This window comes from Myxine glutinosa, chromosome 6, assembly GCF_964187855.1.
Source record: "Myxine glutinosa chromosome 6, kmMyxGlut1.1, whole genome shotgun sequence".
NCBI classification, from domain to species: domain Eukaryota; kingdom Metazoa; phylum Chordata; class Myxini; order Myxiniformes; family Myxinidae; genus Myxine; species Myxine glutinosa.
Window position 1 is genome coordinate 39,481,131 of NC_136266.1, and position 18,134 is coordinate 39,499,264.

An 18,134-nucleotide genomic window follows, 5' to 3' on the forward strand; every position below is an offset into this window, starting at 1 on the left:
GGAAAAGATGAGGGAGGAATACAGAAGGGACATGGAAGATGCAGGGGAGGAGATAGGGCGCATGTTGAGCGAGAAGTTCGCAGTGGTACGCGATGAGGTGAAGCGGTGCGGGGAACGCATGGAGAGCGAGGTAAAGCGGAGCACAGCCAAGTTGACCGGGGCTATGAGAATCGCGACGCGAGAGGAAATTGTAGAGGAGCCGACGATCGTCGAATTGGACAAAGAAATTCTGGGGGCACCGGCGAGGGTTGAGTTGGAAAAGATAATTTCATAGGCGCCGGCGATTGTCGAAGAAAAATAAATAATTCGGGCTGAAGAGACGAGAGAAACAGAAAATAAGTCACGGGAGAGGGAAGAAATGGAATGCACACAAAGTCTGTATTTGCACCGTGATTCCATGCTTGCTGACCCCAATAAAAGATTACAGGTGCTGGCGAAGAAGCCGGGGAAGGAGGACCCCGAGGTGAGAAATAATGGTGCAAATGTGTTTGGCGCGAACGGGTTTTCGGCGCGCTTGGGACAAAGGCAAGACCAGGGCGTTCACGATGGGCCCATTGTGCGGTGTAAGAGGATGACTGGTACGATTTGCGAAAGGCCCATTGTGTGGTGTACGAGGGCGACTGGTACGGAGTTGAGAGAGAGTCCGTACCCGAGTGTGTGAGAGAAAAGTGTGTGCCAGATTGTGCAGGGAAAGAGTGTGCAACGAAGTGTGTGAAAGGCGTGAGTGCGCCTAGGTGTGCAGGTACGAGTACGGAGTGCGAGAAAGAATGCACACCGGACTGTGTGCGGAAAGAGTGTGTAACGAAGTGTGTGAGAGGAGCGGGGGTGCCTGGGTGTGCGAGTGCGGAGTGCGTCATGAGTGGTGAGGACGCATCAAGCATCGACACCGACCGGGGGGGGGGGGGGTAGCGCCTAGCGGGACAGGTAGCAGACGTGAGCCCCCGGTGAGTTGTGTGCTGCAGGGACCGGAAGGAATCCGTGCTGCGTCGGTCTCACAAGGACCGGCGTGCACGATTCGTACCGGCCCCCGCACTGTATGGTTGGTGCCGTGCCGTGGCGGCAAAGGCGATCGGCTGGGTTCAAGGGGAGGTAGGAGTTTTCGGAGCCACGCACCCTGTCGGGTGCGGTGCTCCGACCGTGGCCGGTTGGGTCACCATGCGGGGGACCGCGAGGCCCCATGCAGGGATGGAGCCCTGCACCTCGGCCCATCCATCCCTCACCCCCTTGGATCGAAAATGCCGGACGGACACCCCATACAGGCGACCAACCACCCGCATGGATTGCTCGGCCCTTCGAGGCCGAGCCATGACGATGCACCTCCAGAGATGGGGGCTCGAAGTGTAGCGGACTGTGAAGAGTAGTGTCCCCCACGTGGGGGAATGGTAGTGTTGTAGCGGCTGCCGCTGGGTTTTCACAATCGCCTTGCACCTATCAAGGACGCGGAGCGATCACCATGCCGGGCTCGTCCAGGACGCCCTGGCAGGCCCGCGCTCAACTTGCCAGGCCTCGGTCGGGACGCCCGGGCAGGCTCGCCCTCAACTTGCCAGGCCGCAGCCAGGACGCTGGGCCACGCCCCCTGGCGCCGGGCCTGGGCAAATCCCCTGGGTTAATCGATATATATTGCTGCCCGATAAACGGGTTTTCAGAGTGCCTGAGTGTTTGATTTCATTAAAGCAACTCGGATGAATTCTAGCTTTTTGTCGCGTCCATTCTTCCGATCGACGTGGGAGCCCCAGCTCCTTCATTGGTGACCCCGACGTGATTGGCGGCCGCTCTACCGAGCCGACCACCTCCAGCACGACGACCGAGGCCTCCACCTGACCAAGCGTGGTGTTACTATCATGCCAGGTTCGGACAGAAGGCCCGGACATGCCGACCCCCGTGCACCTTCGGCAGGCCGGGAAACGGCCGGGCGGGCGTTCATTACCAGCCATGAGCGCCGGCCACACGGGCAACTTACTGTTCATCACGGATAAAGCATCCGGATGGCGCTTCCTGTGCGACACCGGCGCCCAACTGAGCGTCATACCCGCCTCTGACCAGCACAGGCAATCCGCGGTTTGCGGCCCCTCCTTGGTTGCGGCCAACGGATCGACTATCCGCACCTTCGGCCTGCGCAACGTCACCCTCTGCTTCGGCGGCCAACGCTTTGCTTGGACGTTTGTAACCGCCAACGTGCCCATGGCTCTGCTAGGCGCCGACTTCCTCTGCGCACACGGACTGCTGGTGGACGTCCAACGGCGTCGTTTAATCAACGCTGAAACCTTCAGCTCCCTGGTATGCACATTGAGCAGCTCCGCGCCGACCGAGCTGGCATGCACCGTCCCGGCGGCGAACGAGTTTGCTCGCCTGCTCACGGAGTTCCCGGCCCTCACGCGGCCGACGTTTTCGGCCGTCGCAGTACGGCATGGGATCGAGCACCACATACCAACCACGGGCCCGCCGGTCTACGCCAGGGCCCGCCGCCTCGACCCAGCCAAGCTCGCCGTAGCGAAGGCCGAATTCGACGCGTTGGAGCACCTCGGCATCGTGCGGCGCTCCGATAGCGCGTGGGCCTCGCCACTGCACATCGTGCCAAAGCCGGGGGGTGGATGGCGCCCGTGTGGCGACTACCGCCGTCTCAATGACGCTACCACCCCCGACAGGTACCCGATCCCGCATATCCAAGACTTCTCCGCCCGTCTGGCGGGACGGGTCATTTTTTCGAAAATTGATCTCATACGGGGATATCACCAGGTACCTGTCAGGGCGGCCGACGTCCCTAAAACGGCAGTCATCACGCCGTTCGGCTTATTCGAATTCTTGCGGATGCCGTTTGGTCTCAAGAACGCGGCTCAGGCGTTCCAGCGCTTGATGGACGGCGTGCTGCGTGACCTGCCGTTCCTTTTCGTTTACCTGGACGACATCCTCGTCGCCAGCACGTCCCGGGCCGAGCACCTCCTCCACCTCCGAACACTGTTCGGGCGCCTCAGCGAGCACGGCCTCATCGTCAACCCGGCCAAATGCCACTTCGGCACGACGGCCGTTGATTTTTTGGGCCACCACATCACCAAGAACGGGGCCGTGCCGCTGCCAACCAAGGTCGAGGCCATCACCACGTTCCCGCGTCCCCGCACCATAAAGGCCCTGCAGGAATTCCTGGGAATGGTGAATTTTTATCACCGCTTCGTGCCCCGCGCTGCTCAACTCATGCGGCCCCTCTACGAAGCCCTCCGGGGCAAGCCGGCCAAGCACGACATCGCCTGGTCCGCAGCAATGGATGCGGCCTTCCAACGCTCAAAGCGGGCCCTCGCCGACGCAACACTGCTCGCTCACCCGGTGCTCAACGCTCCCATCGCCCTCACCACGGATGCCTCCGACTACGCGGTGGGCGCCGTACATGAGCAATGGGTGAACGGGGTTTGGCAGCCACTCGCTTTTTTCAGCCGGCAGCTCCGGCCGAACGAGCTCAAATACAGCACGTTTGACCGGGAGCTCCTCGGTCTACACCTGGCCGTCCGCCATTTCCGCCACCTCCTGGAGGGCCGACCTTTCACGGCGTTCGTCGACCACAAGCCGTTGGTTTACGCCATGGCCAAGGTCACGGAGCCATGGTCAGCCCGCCAACAGCGCCACCTCTCCGCCGTGTCGGAGTTTACCATGGACATCCGGCACGTCGCCGGCAAAAACAACGCCGTGGCCGACTGTCTTTCCTGGGCCAGCGCGAACGCGGTCCACCTGGGCGTGGATTTTGCGCTTATGGCGGCGGACCAAACCACCGACACCACGGTGCAAGCCCTCCGGGCGGCGGACATGGGCCTCCGCCTGGCCGACATCCCCTGCGCGGACACTGTCCTGCTCTGCGACGTCTCCCAAGGCCAGCCTCGCCCCATCGTGCCTGTCACCTGGCAACGCCGCATCTTCGCCTCCCTCCACGGCCTTTCCCACCCGGGCCGGAAAGCTTCCCAGAAGCTGGTGTCGGCGCGTTTCGTCTGGCACGGCCTTCGTCGGGACGTCCGCGATTGGACCAGCACCTGCACGGCCTGCCAACGGGCCAAGGTCCACCGACACACCCAGACCCCGCTGGCACCTTTCACCGTGCCCGAACGACGTTTCGACCACGTCAACGTGGATCTGGTGGGCCCCCTCCCCCCGTCACGGGGGTTCACACACCTGCTCACCATGGTGGACAGGACCACCAGGTGGCCGGAGGCCGTTCCCCGCGTCTCCACCACCACCGCCGACGTGGCGCAGGCTTTCATCGCCACCTGGGTCGCCCGCTTCGGCGCACCGGCGGACATCTCGTCAGACCGCGGACCACAGTTCACCTCCGAGCTGTGGGGCGCGGTCGCCCGCAACCTGGGGGTCAAGCTCCACCGTACTACGGCCTACCACCCCCAAGCAAACGGGTTGTGCGAGCGATTCCACCGCTCCATGAAGGCCGCGCTCATGGCCGGCCTTCAAGACGGCGGTTGGGCCGACCGGCTGCCGTGGGTCCTTTTGGGCCTTCGCACGGCCCCCAAGGAGGACCTCCAGGCATCCACCGCCGAGCTTGTCTATGGCCAGGTGCTACGCGTCCCGGGCGAATTCGTGCCCGACGCTACCAGTCCCTGGTCCGCAGCTCACCAGCGCTCGGACCTCCAGGAGGCTGTCCGATGGTTTGCCCCCGTGCCAACATCCCACCACGGTGACCCCCAGTCCTACGTCCCCCCAGCACTCCGCACAGCGGAGTATGTTTTTGTGCGTCACGACGCACATCGGTGGCCACTCCAGCCGCCGTACGACGGGCCCTTCCGGGTGCTGCGACGGGACGACAAGTCGTTCGTCATCGACATCGGCGGCAGGTCGGAACGGATTGCAGTGGACCGCCTCAAGCCGGCGCACGTGGACGTCGACCACCCACCACGGTTGGCCCTTCCGCCGCGGCGAGGCCGCCCCCTGTCCACGGTGCCCCCCACTCGACCGCCCACCACCTCACCGGACCCCCTCCCACGACCTGCCAGGGGTCGCTTCGGCCGGGTCATCAGGACCCCCCTCAAATTGACCCTGCCGGTGCAAGTCGATTCTGGGGGGACGTGTGTAGCGGCTGCCGCTGGGTTTTCACAATCGCCTTGCACCTATCAAGGACGCGGAGCGATCACCATGCCGGGCTCGTCCAGGACGCCCGGGCAGGCCCGCGCTCAACTTGCCAGGCCTCGGTCGGGACGCCCGGGCATGCCCGGGCATGCCCGGGCAGGCTCGCCCTCAACTTGCCAGGCCGCAGCCAGGACGCTGGGCCACGCCCCCTGGCGCCGGGCCTGGGCAAACCCCCTGGGTTAATCGATATATATTGCTGCCCGATAAACGGGTTTTCAGAGTGCCTGAGTGTTTGATTTCATTAAAGCAACTCGGATGAATTCTAGCTTTTTGTCGCGTCCATTCTTCCGATCGACGTGGGAGCCCCAGCTCCTTCAGTGTCACCATTCCTCACACACGGGGCACATGAGCACTAGTTTAGGGGGATGGCAGTGATAGGCACATTGTGGTGCCAGCAATGGTTGCCTCCATGGGGCACCGAAGCTAGCCGAGGGAAGGCTAGGATAATGTTGGGGATTTAGAAGACCTGAGGGACAAGAATTAAGTAGGACACCTGTACTGTAAAGGGGACGCAGGTAGCTAAGGTGGATGATAAAGAAAAGGGAGTGCATCGTGTAAAGGGACGACGAGGGAAGCACGAGTTGTAGGGAAAGTAGTTAGGTAGATGATGCTGTGTGTTTGAGGAATTGTGTGTGGAAAATAAATGGAATTGTGTAGAGGTGTGTGAGAAAAATGGTGTGCGAGATATTTGGTGTGTGAAAGTAGTGGTGAGTGGAAATAAATGGTGTGTGAGCACAAATGGTGTGCGAGAAAAGTGGTATGTGAATAAATGGTGTGGAAGTAAATGGTGTGGGAATGCATGGTGCGAAGGAGTGAATGGGGGGATGTGGAACCCCTTCACGAAAGCCTGGGGTGGGTAGTGTAAAGTCAGGTAGAGGGCTTAGGTAAATTTGTATGGATATTGACACCTGTGGTGCGGGTAGTGGAACGAAGTGCTTTGTAGGGTGCATGAGTCAGTGACATGGCTTGGCATGTGGCTTAATTGGTGCGTATAGTTATTGAGGCACTCCGCCACTGGTAGTTTGTCAGCCAGGTGAGGCCGCAGGTAGGCTCTGGGAGCCGGTTAGTTGTAGTGAAGTTAGTGAGTGGGGCCCGAGGATCCCCGGAGAGGACCCGGGTTGCCCGATGCCAAAGTGGGCACAGAGGGGGTAAGAGCCAGGGAGGGCCTTCCCCAGTTAGGTAGTCGCGAGGAGCAGGTAAGCTCGGGTGGCGGCTTCAGTGGCGGAGGTGCGCAGGTAGTTGGACCTGCTAGTGGGGCCACACGACCCAGCCCAGAAATTGTGCGAGGGCACAGAGTGAAAATTTGCGCGGGTGAGACCCAAATTCGGATGGCACCACAGAGTGGGCAATGGGAATTCGGGTTCTTAGAACCACATAGTTTAAAGAGGCCAATTGGCAGGGTACGACCCCGGGTAGTCTAAATGAGTTAACGTTACTAGAGTAGTTAGGATGAGAAATCCCTTCACACCATCCACAGCCAATCACCAAGGAGGACGAGCTCCACACCCAGGGCTCTGTAGACTGTTTGAGTGGTGAGACGCATCACGACGTAAGAGTGACGACGTAAGTGACACGACATAAGTATGAGTGTGTTTTGTTCCATCCCTTCCTTCTTGGGAGGGATTGGGAGATGAATTTGGAATTCGAGGGGGATATGGGAGACAAGACGTAGTGACGGATTGTAAATACAAGGGGGGCTAGGGTAGTGTAGCCAATGGTGGGGGGTACGGACGGTTAGGGACGAGCCTGCTCTGCTCGCTCTTCCGTGTCCCTTGCGCCGCACCACCTTGTTTTTCTGTGTGCCATTGCGTCTTTTCCACTTGCTTGTTGTGCCTTGTCTCTCCCCCCGCCCCAGGACCATTTTGGAGGCCGAACTGTGCAGCACCATCGACCTGTGCAGCATCCCTTCTGCACCTTGCTGCCATGTCATTGTCACATCTGTGCAGCCGAACTGTGCAGCACCTTGCTGCCCTGTCCTTGTTCCACCTGTGCAGCCTAACTGTGCAGCACCTTGCTGCCATATCCTTTTGTTGCACCTTTGTTGCACCTGTGCAGCCACCCTGTGCAGCACTTTGCTGCCAAACCTTTTGCTGCACCTCATCACAATAATGGACCACAAGCCTTGTGGCCTTGCACCTCTGCTGTGCAGCATTTTTCTGCAAAATCATCTTGCAACTTCGCACCACTTGTTTGAGTGGCATTGATGCCACGCAGTTGGACGACGTGAGAACGGCCCTGCTGGCCAAATAAAAGCATTTTCATTTATTATTGAGTGCTAGGGACGAGAAGTTCTGCAAGTTTAGTTGGCCCCGATGCTTCAAATGGCCTGTATGCCGGTCGGGGGGCCAGCTGGTTTGATAGACGCACATGGAAAAAGCAAGAAGCAAGATGCAAGAAGCAAGCAGCAAGTGCCACGATTTATGAGTGTGTTTTTGCTGTGTTTTCTCTCCCCTCCAATCTTCTCTTCCGAAAAGAACAGGTCCTGGGTCATAGAATTGTAAATATACGTGCATTGTAAATATAAGAATGCTGCCCACCGGCTATGTGTTTAGTTTGAAAATTCCGGAAATACTCGGGTAGTTGTGGGCGTGAAACTGTTAGGAAGCTGCTCAACGCAATAGGAGGGACATATTTAGTGTTAAAACTGTCGCACACATGGGTCAGAGTAAATGGTAGGGGGAACCACACCTATGTGTCACATTTAAAAGTAAGGTTAATTTTGCATGTCAGGCCCTACCGGTCGTTCCATTGGTGGTTTCGACTCGGGACGAGTCTGGCGAGAGAGGGGTGTAGTGTTGCGGTTTTGGAATAAAGGTTAATTACCCCTCGTAGGTAGACACACCACAACATGAAGCCTCGCGATAGTTCAGTTATTTCTTAGTAATTGTAAGCGTAGTCCTTTCCTGTGTTTAGTTTTGCGTTGAGTAGGTCAGTGAGCTTAGGTGTTCTTTTGGCGCTTTGGTTTGGTTTTGACGCTGAAATGCCATGTGGCAGGCCTGAACAAGTCTACCGAGGCTGAAGGGAGGGGCGGCAGGAGGAGTGGTCGGTAAGCATGAGCCGCCAATCAGGGCTTGAGGGGAGTGGCTAACCACGACGACCAGAGGCGGGGTTTGGAACATTCGAGTCGGGCTGGGGCGGAGCCATAAAACCCGCCTCCAAACCACCCTATCTCAGTCAGGTCGGTCAGAGTCGTGTGCTCGTGAGTTCCTGGTGAGAAGGAGTTGAGTTGGCAGTTGAGTTGAGTTAGAGAAGTTCTTGGTCAGAGGCGTGTGCAAGTTACAGTTCCCTGTGAGACGATTTACAGTTCCCGGTGAGAGTGAGTTGGGTTGAGCTTGAGAACGCGAGTGCAGCTGCAGGACGAACGAATTGAATTGCCGATTGTACACGAACTTTCCCCGTGCCCTGCGCTCTGCGCTATATTAATTGCCCGCTCGAGACGACGACCCGTGCCGGGCCACAGACGCGCGACGTCCTCCTGCCTGCCTTCACCTGATACGTGCCGTGAACATCCGAGGGCTATGCCCGGCGAGCTGCCCCGGAGCGACTGACGGCAAAGCACGCTTGGCACGTGAACATTCTTCTCTTCTTCTCCCCATGTGTGTGAATGGGCCCGTGTCTGGGAATAAGTAAGATTGATTAAGTCCTGCTCTGTGTCCCCTTTCCTCCTTCATTCTGAATCATTCTACATTGTAAATAAATTGTCTTCTTCCTCTGATTTGACCGTCCTGTCCCTTCCATCCATTGGCTTCGCATGGTTTTGTTTTTTTTGTATTTTTGTATACTGAATCAAGGCTCGTGAAAGAGCTAACATTTACTTCACAAACAAATCAACCAGACAAACAAAATATATAAAAAGAGGGAGCGGAAGACAAGATGGGGAGAGAAGGGGAAGCACACAAACACAACATTTGAGAGCAGGGAGATGTATGGAAGGGAGAGGGCGCTTGGGGGGGGGGGGGGGAGGCGTGGAAAGGGAGGGGGGGGTGAGGGAGAAGCATAAAACACAAGAACACAAAGGACTTCCAGGACAGAAGTTGGTATTTCAAAAAAGTGGAATTGGGGTGAAATTAGCAGGGGTAGAAAAGATCAAGGTTTTGGATGGGGGAAGATAAGAGATGGTGGTGAACAGCTGTTTTAAAGACCTGGAGGGTAGAGTGGGATTGAAGAGAGTGAGGGAGTTTGTTCCAGAGGCGGGAGAAAAGAGGAATGAAGGAGTGAAGGTGAGCAGAGAGTCTTGATTTTGGCAGTTTAACCATAAGAGGGTTGCAGGCAGATCTTGTGCGACCTGTAGGAATATTTGCGGGACAGAGCCCAGAGAGAGCTGGGAGGGCAAGGCCAGAGAGGAGTCAGTAGAAGACGGAAAGACCACCAACCTGCCTGCGGTGAGTGAGTGAGAGACCCTTGGAGTTAGCTTCATCGCAGGAGATTCCAATGATTCTGAATGCTTTGGTTTCAACAGCGTGAAGACGAGCTAGGTGTGAGGCAGGAGCACCAGCCCAGAGGGGAGAGCAGTATTCCATTGAGCTGCGGATGAAAGCCTTGTATGTGGTGAGGAGCTCAGGTGTGCCAAGGAAGGACTTCGCACGACGGAGGTTGCCCAGTCGGCGACTGGCTTTGGAGGCCAGATTTGAAATGTGGTTTTCCCAGGAAAGATCATGGCAGATAGTGAGACCCAAAAGCTTGAGTGACAGAACTTCTTGGAGAGGATTATTCAGAAAGTGGATGGGAGGGTTGTCCAGTCGGTCTTTTCGGAGAGACATCGTAAGAGTGTGAGATTTGTCAGGATTGAAAGACATGTTCCACTTGTTTGCCCAGTCTGTGATTTTGTCCAGGTCTACAGAGAGTGAGGAGGCTGCAGACTGCCGATCTGAGGGATGAAGAATGGAGCGACAGAGAGTCGAGTAATCAGCAAAGAGATAGAGAGGATTTTCAAGAGAGTCAGAGAGATCATTGATGAAGACCAGAAAAAGCACAGGGCCCAGAACACTGCCTTGGGGAACTCCAGCCTGAACAGGAAGAGGAGATGAGAGAAACCCATTCAGGGCCACACGTTGACTACGACTAGAGAGGAAGTCCACCAGCCATGCGTGGAGATTTCCATGGATACCAAAAGAGGAGAGTTTGGTGAGCAGAGCGGGGTGCCAGACCGTATCGAAGGCACGTGATATGTCAAGGGAGACTGCTCTAATTTCCTGTTTGGCATTGATGACCTCCATCCATTGTTGAGAAAGCAGAAGCAGCATGTCCAGAGTAGAGTGACCAGGTCTGAAACCAAATTGATGATCACAGATCAAGCCATTGGAGAAGAGGAAAGATTTCATGTCTGAAGCAATGATGGATTCCATGACTTTGCTGATAATTGGGAGAAGGCTGATTGGTCTGTAGTTGCTGGGATCTGTTTTTGCACCTTTTTTGTGCAAAGCGGTGATGTTGGAAGATTTCCAAGGAGATGGAAGATGACCTTGAGCAAAAGAGAGGGTGAAGAGAACAGAGAGAGGGAGTGAAAGAGCGGAAGAACAGGATTTTAGGACCCGTGGGCTGATGCCGTCAGGTCCAGTTGCAGAATCAGAGTCGAGGGTTGACAGAAACTTTTCCACCTTGTCAGGAGGAAAGGACACAGAATCCAGGAGCAGCTGGGTACGACTGGGTACGGTGGGTACAGAGAGGGATGGGTTTGGGACACAAGATTTAGAGGCAAACACAGAGTTGAGGCATTCAGCTTTTTCACGTGCGGAGTCAGCCATGTGGCCATTTGAGGTGAGGGAGGGGATGGAGGGGGAACAAACACCAGAAACAGATTTGACCAGGCGCCACCAGGATTTGGAAGTGGGAGACAGATAAGAGAGTTCGGTCCTGAGAACGGAGAGATATTGTTTCCTAGCTCTCCTGAGGGTGGACACACACTTGTTTCGGGCTTTGTGAAAGGAAATGAGATTTCCTTCCATTGGATTTGCTTTCCAGGAGACGAAAGCAAGTTGTTTCTGGGCAATAGCCTCGCCACACGATTCCGTGTACCATGGACGGGAGGAAGGGTATGACAACTGAAGACGAGATGGGATAAATCTGTGCATGAGAGAGAGCAATTTACTTTGGAAGAATTCCCAGGATGAGTTGATGTCAGGGGCGGTAGAGATGGGAGACCAGTCCAGATGATTGATGGCTGCTTGAAGACCGTGCCAGTTGGCCTGAGTGAAATGCCAGACTCGGCGACGCTGAGGAGGCTCTCTGAGAATGGTCAGAGAGATGTCCACTTTAACAAGCACATGATCAGAAGAGCCGATTGGAGCAGAAGAAGAGCAGCAGACATTTTCAGGGAAGTTAGTCATAACCAAGTCCAGAAGAGAAGATGCTCCGTTGCCTGAGATCCGGGTCGGGAAATTGACAGATTGTGCCAGTCCCAGTGAGTCACAGAAGTCCTTTGCTGAAGAGCCATGGCTGGTGAGAGAGGTACCCACACCCAGCCAACTGGCATGGTGACAGTTGAAATCACCACATATGAGGAAGAGAGAGTTGGGATGGGTCGATAGAGGTTGGTCCATATTATCAGACAACGAGATGTAAATGGAGTCATCACTGTTTGGTGGACGGTACAACACACATATGAACAAAAGGTGGGAGCGAAGGGGAAGCCGTAGCCAAAGGTATTCCTGGGGGTGAGGTGGAGAGAGGGCAGTTTAGGGCGAGTGAGGAAGAGAGTTTTTTTTATAAAGATGGCAACCCCACCTCCAGGACGAGGCTCAGGTCTATCATACCGGAGGAGGGAGTAACCTGGGAGAGATACCAAGGAATCAGAGACATCATGAAGGAGGAAAGTTTCTGTTAAGCAGATCACGTCTGGTTTGTCAGAAGCAACCTGTATGGAGAGATCAGTCAAGTTTGAGCGAAGGCCCCGGATGTTTGAGGTCCATACTGTTAAAGAAGAGGAAGGGGGAGCATCGGATACAGAACAGGGTGGGGGGGCGGTAGGGTAAGATGTGGAAGAGGAGGAAGAGGTAGGGAGAGCTGTTGAAGGTGTGTCAGAGATTTCAGAATAGCTTGGAGAAAGGGAAGAATGGGGCGGACAAAAGGTTTGATGGTGATTGGGTGAGGCGCAGTGAGGTGTTATTTGAGGAGGGGGAAGAGTGAGGCAGAAGGTTGAGGGAGATGAAGGTGAAAGTTGGAAGGGGGAAGAAACGGGGAGGACGCTTTGAGGAGGAGTGGTGAGAGGGGAGTCTAGGAGGGAAGGAGCGAGGGAGAGTCTCGTAGGGGAGGAGTGTGGGGGGAATTTGGAGGGAAGGGGCAAGGGGGGGGGAGATTTGAAAGGGATGGGTGATGGGGAAGATTTGGAGGGGAGGGGCAAGGGGGAAGATTTGAAAGAGATGGGTGATGGGGATGATTTGGAGGGGAGGGGCAAGGGGGTAGATTTAGAGGGGAGAGGTGATGGGGAAGTTTTGGAGGGGAGGGGTGATGGGGAAGTTTTCGAGGGAAGGGGTGATGGGGAAGATTTGGAGGGGAGGGGCAAGGGGGAAGATGGAGGGGCAAGGGGGAAGATTTGAAAGGGATGGGTGATGGGGAAGATTTGGAGGGGAGGGGCAAGGGGGAATATTTGAAAGAGATGGGTGATGGGGAAGATTTGGAGGGGAGGGGCAAGGGGGTAGATTTGGAGGGGAGGGGTGATGGGGAAGTTTGGAGGGGAGGGGTGATGGGGAAGATTTGGAGGGAAGGGGTGATGGGGAAGTTTTGGAGGGAAGGGGTGATGGGGAAGATTTGGAGGGGAGGGGTGAGATTGGATTTTGAAAAGTGTACGATTAATGGGAAACGAACATTTATTGCAAAATGAGTTTCTTGAGACATTCGAGTCAAAAATATGTTTGAGGACGCTGAAGGATGGGTGGAGTGCTGGAGAGTTTAGGGAATGTATGAAAGAGGCACTGTAAGAGATGGAATTTTTTTTTGGAATGAATAGATTTGGTGAGCAAGTCGAAAGCATCCTTTTATAGAAGAAGAAGAAGAAGAAGGTGTTATAGAATACGACAGAATACAGTTCTTCAGGGGACAGATTTAACATTTTTTAACAACGTGATCACGTGATCATGAACAACGTGGTCGAAGAACGAACGAACAAATAAGAACGAACAAACGGATAAGAACAGAGAAGGAAATTTTTTTTTTTGTTTTTTTTTGGGGAGATTTTAAAACAAGGAAGTATGGGGTGAAAAGACCGGGAAAAACAGAGACCGAAAGTAATTGCAGCGCGATCGAAGAACCGCTCAGACAAAAACAAAGCCTCAAGCCAAGGTCGGACACGGTAGCCTACTACACTAGGCCTCAGAATACGTGACACAAAATAACCGATGATTCTGTACACAGGTATGAAAAAACAAAACCGAGAATCCTATTAAAGACACCCCAATAGGTACATATACCGAGAGAAAGATACAGTTTCGACAAAAACACAATTGTGAAAAATTACTTAACTTTGAAAGCATGCGCGCATGGAAGCTTTGAAGAGACGTGACCTCCAATCTTGCGCATGCACAGACAATGGTACGAATAAAACTGCTCGAATCGAGTTCCAATAAAAGTAACAGCACGAGTCACGTGATACGCATACCGCTCGGGCGTACTCGATTAAGCGTGGCTTGTGCGAGGCTCGATCCCCACTTTCGTGGCAGCATGGGTTAAAGGTACGTGCGAATTTGTCCCGATACCCTTTTTCACATTTGCCCGGAAGTGGCGATTCGGCCTCGCGGACCCGAAGACCCAGGGGGAAAAAAGGGGTTTAATCCCCCCTTTGTAACGGGAACGGGCTTCGGGAGATCTGCAACAATATATATATATACGTATATATATAAATAATATACTTGTAAATATAGCAGCATATCTCAAAAAGTTGTGGACGGATGACTGATTAAATTTTATTCTGTGTTATGATTTCCTGGTCTAATCTCGGATCCAAAACGTAAACTGTTCACCTGGTGGAGGTGTGCTCTCTACTGAGTGCCGTTGTAGTTTTTCAATCATTCACCATTCACGTTTTTCAATCATGATAAGCAAACACCCTCCTGTTCACAATAGAAATGTGTCAACTTTGTGGTGTTGTCTTTACATCAAGTGATATATTGATTACCCTCCAGGTTCAAATGAGTGTGCATTCTCAACTCTTATTATTGCTTTGATTATTGTTAAAGAAATAACTGAATACAACTACCTAAACTGCAAGGTATGTCGGTTCTTTGTTGGCCTGCTTTTAGCGAGCCGAGAGGGTCTTGCCGTGCGAGGAATACCAATAAGGGGTAACCCCTGTGACAGGACCATTGATCAGGGCGCCAGCAAACCTCCCACACTAACTCTGCTTTTCTGGCCATGTCTCGCAGAGCTCAATTAGACCTCCACTGGAAAAGGCCTCTCCTTCCACCGGAATCCATTTGATTTCTGCGACGTCTTTGGTCATTGTCACGACATTTTCCAAGTATTGTTCGCTCCGACAGCTCGGCACATGTGCCGTCATTGTCCCGTCGCTGATGAGAAACTCTTACGTGTGATTATACTGGGTGTCCCAATAAAATGTACACAGACCTTGGATATCGAAAAGCTATACGATAATATCGTTCTGCATTGCCTTATGGGTAACGGCTGACTGATGACGTGCAATCGTTCCATTAAATGCCAACACCATGTCGATTCTGTTCAGGATTAGTCACTCAACATCACCTCCCTCTCTCCTGTTCAATTATCATTTTTAAATTTAATATCAAAGTCTGTATACATTTTATTGAGACACCATGTTGCTGATATTTTCTCTTTGCTAAACATCTCAATTTAACAATTTAATGTAGTTTTGACTTTATGTAATGTTATAAATATTTAAATATTATTATAAATGTAAATATTATTTATGTAATATTAAGCACATTTCATTACAATGCAGCGCGTTATATTACAAGCTGCAGTAAAAGAAATCTCATTTTTCAAATTGAATATTTATTTCTCGACGTCGATTTATTATTGTTCACCAATAGCGGCCTATGTCCACTTGTGGCCGTGCTCAAGGCAGGGATTTGGGACTTGGCCAGGGTGGTGGCACACAATGGCCTGCTCCTTTCGATAGGCGCCGTGGAATATTTATCCTCCACCAGGGACAGATTCTTCTTCTTCTTTCCATAGCAGCACAAGGCTGCAGGGTGGCATCATAGGCTGAGGGCGCGGCTGTGCCACCGATGCAATGCTATCTGCAGGATAGAGCAGGAATTGTGGAATTTGCCCAGGGTGCAGGCGATAGCTCGCCTCCTCTTCGCGAAGGACACCATGGCCTGTAGGATAATTTAATATCCACCGACCAATGCCAGCAGATGTGACAGTTTAGAGATGGATCGAGATTCGAACCCAGGAGAGACAGCTTAGATGTGAGTGCGCGTACCTCTCGGCCATTCTGCTAACCCACCAGAGACAGGTAGTAGACACGACACCGGCTTGAGCAACTCCTCTGAAGGACAGCGGCACTCATTGATGCAACCAACGTCCTGCCAGCAAACCATCAGGATGACACCTTAAATTCGGGTCTGGAATCAAGCCCAAAATAATCCAAACAGCTCAAAGGTAAGCTACCTCTGAGCTATCCTGCCAATGAGTTATAATATATTTCTTAAACAATTACGGTTCTAATTGTTACACATAAAAATTTTTTTTTAAAGAAAAGGAATTGTCCAGTCATCCCACAGGTTGGTGCCGATCTATTGAAATTATATTAAACACGTGATTTTTGAAATGATGTAATCAACCGCAGAATATTTGGTGTGCATGTGCAGAAACCCCGAGAAACGGTGGTGGTCCAGGCATCATAAAGTATATTGTGTGTGCGAGATAAGGATTGTTACCAAAAATGGCTCACAAAGCTTCTAAAGGAAGCTGAAAATATTTGGAAAAGTACCCGAGAGAAAGGGCTGTTACTCTGCACAACGAAAGACTTTCAGAACTTTCTCACCAAACGGGTAGCTGCCAGTACTGCAAACTCACGACCACGTGGGCCGGTGCAAGGCCAGAGTGGATGGGTGTGTGCTACACAAACCCCCAATGTATCACAACCAGCAAATTTATTTCAGAGCTTGTGAAAGTGCCTCTTGTGAACATGGAAGGCTTGGTGATATATTTAATGGACGTTTGAAATAGGAAAGATGATGTTGCTTGTCATTACAAAGTCACGGTAACCAACTCTTCGGAAAAGAACATCATTGCGATGTTAAAACACACAAAGCTTAAGCCAGCTATATTTACGTGGGAACTGGGTGCATCAGGTAGAATTCCCTGAGAAAATCAACGTGTCTGGTTTGGGTGCTTAAGAACACCAATGGGAAAGACATATCTGGGGCTTGTGAATATACAGGGTAAGTTTAGTGGGGGATATAATTTTGCTGTGAGGGTTGTTATAAATATACTGGTTGTTTCGTTCTGGAGCCTCAAGATAAATTATATGAGATTTTTGCATCTATTGCTAAAAGCTATCCATTAAAAATCTAGCATCTATTAAATCAGCTAGCATTTATTAAAAATCTATTGCTTTTATAGTCAGGTCAGTGTTTTGTGACTGCCACTGGTAACATGTAACAGTGCTACCTGCCACATGGTCGGGTTGTCGGTGACTAAACGGACACAACTCACTGGCTTTGCTAGTGGGGAGGGTGACTGACACCCTGCCTGGACCAAAAGCAACACCTGACAAAGGGCAGACGAGCTCCCGTTGGGACTCCCGGTTGGCATCCATGGGGAGGAGGAAATGCCTCTTGAGGAAATGCCCCGCTGATTACGATGACAAAAGCGGCACCATTGTTTTGACGTCGCTGGTACCCAGAGTATCCCAGGAAGTGACGGTAGTGACGGCACTTACCCCAAACTCAGTGGCTGTGTTTGGCTCATCAGTATGTCCGTGTGTGTGTGTGTGTGTGTGTATGTGTGTGTGTGTGTGTGTGTGTCAGCTCCATTACGAGCCTTACTCAAAGTAAAAAAAAAAAGAAGAACAACTGCACCTCCGATAACAGGATCGCTCCCGAAAAAGAAATATTACCTTGTACACAGGGTCGGCGCCAGACTATTTTGCGCCCTAGGCAAGGCCAGTTACTTCCATCCTCCCCCCCCCCCCCCCCACCAAAAAATAATTGCCAACTTCGATTATTAAAAACAGAGGTCTTGCAGAAAAAATAAAAAGCAGAAAACTTGAAACTGCTAAATTTATTTGAACTTGCAAGAATAAGTACCGTAAGATGCCAACAGCACCAATATTAAAGGCGCAATATCCATAAATATGGCAGTGGCCCTGTTACCCCACGCTTTGGGGCAAATGGGTTTACTTTAAAAAAAAATGACACTACATGTGGTTTGCAATGCAAAATAAAGAAAGTGGGCCCTTTATGAGTGTGTGAATGGAAATTACAGATAAACAAAACAGTTTTTGGTTTGAGCAATAAGTTTTAGATATGCAAAATCAAAATTTTAAATAATCAATCTTTGATTATCTTTCGCAAATACAAAAGAAAATATTTTTGGCACACAAATCATTTTGAACTAAAGGGCACTAGGTATACTGTGTCCGGTCTTAAAACAATAATTGGAACAAAACTGTGATCCTTTAAGGCTCAGTAATGCGCCCCCCTGTGATGTCTGCGCCCGAGGCGGCTGCCTCGTTGGCCTTATGGTAGCGCCGGCCCTGCTTGTACATATTACCTTCCGAACAACTACACCTCCAATAACAGCATTGCTCCAGAAAAATAATTATTACCTTGTAAATAATACCTTCCGAACAACTACACCTCCAATAACAGCATTGCTCCAGAAAAATAAATATTACCACAATATTACCTTCAAAACAACAACAACCCAATTGTTTGAGATAAATATTACCATCAGAACAACAACTACACCTCCAATAACAGGATAGCTCCAGAAAAATAATTATTACCTTGTAAATAATACCTTCCGAACAACTACATCTCCAACTAGAATCCGGGCACTCGGTAGAGCGCATACCTTCGCCGCAGCTACTGTTC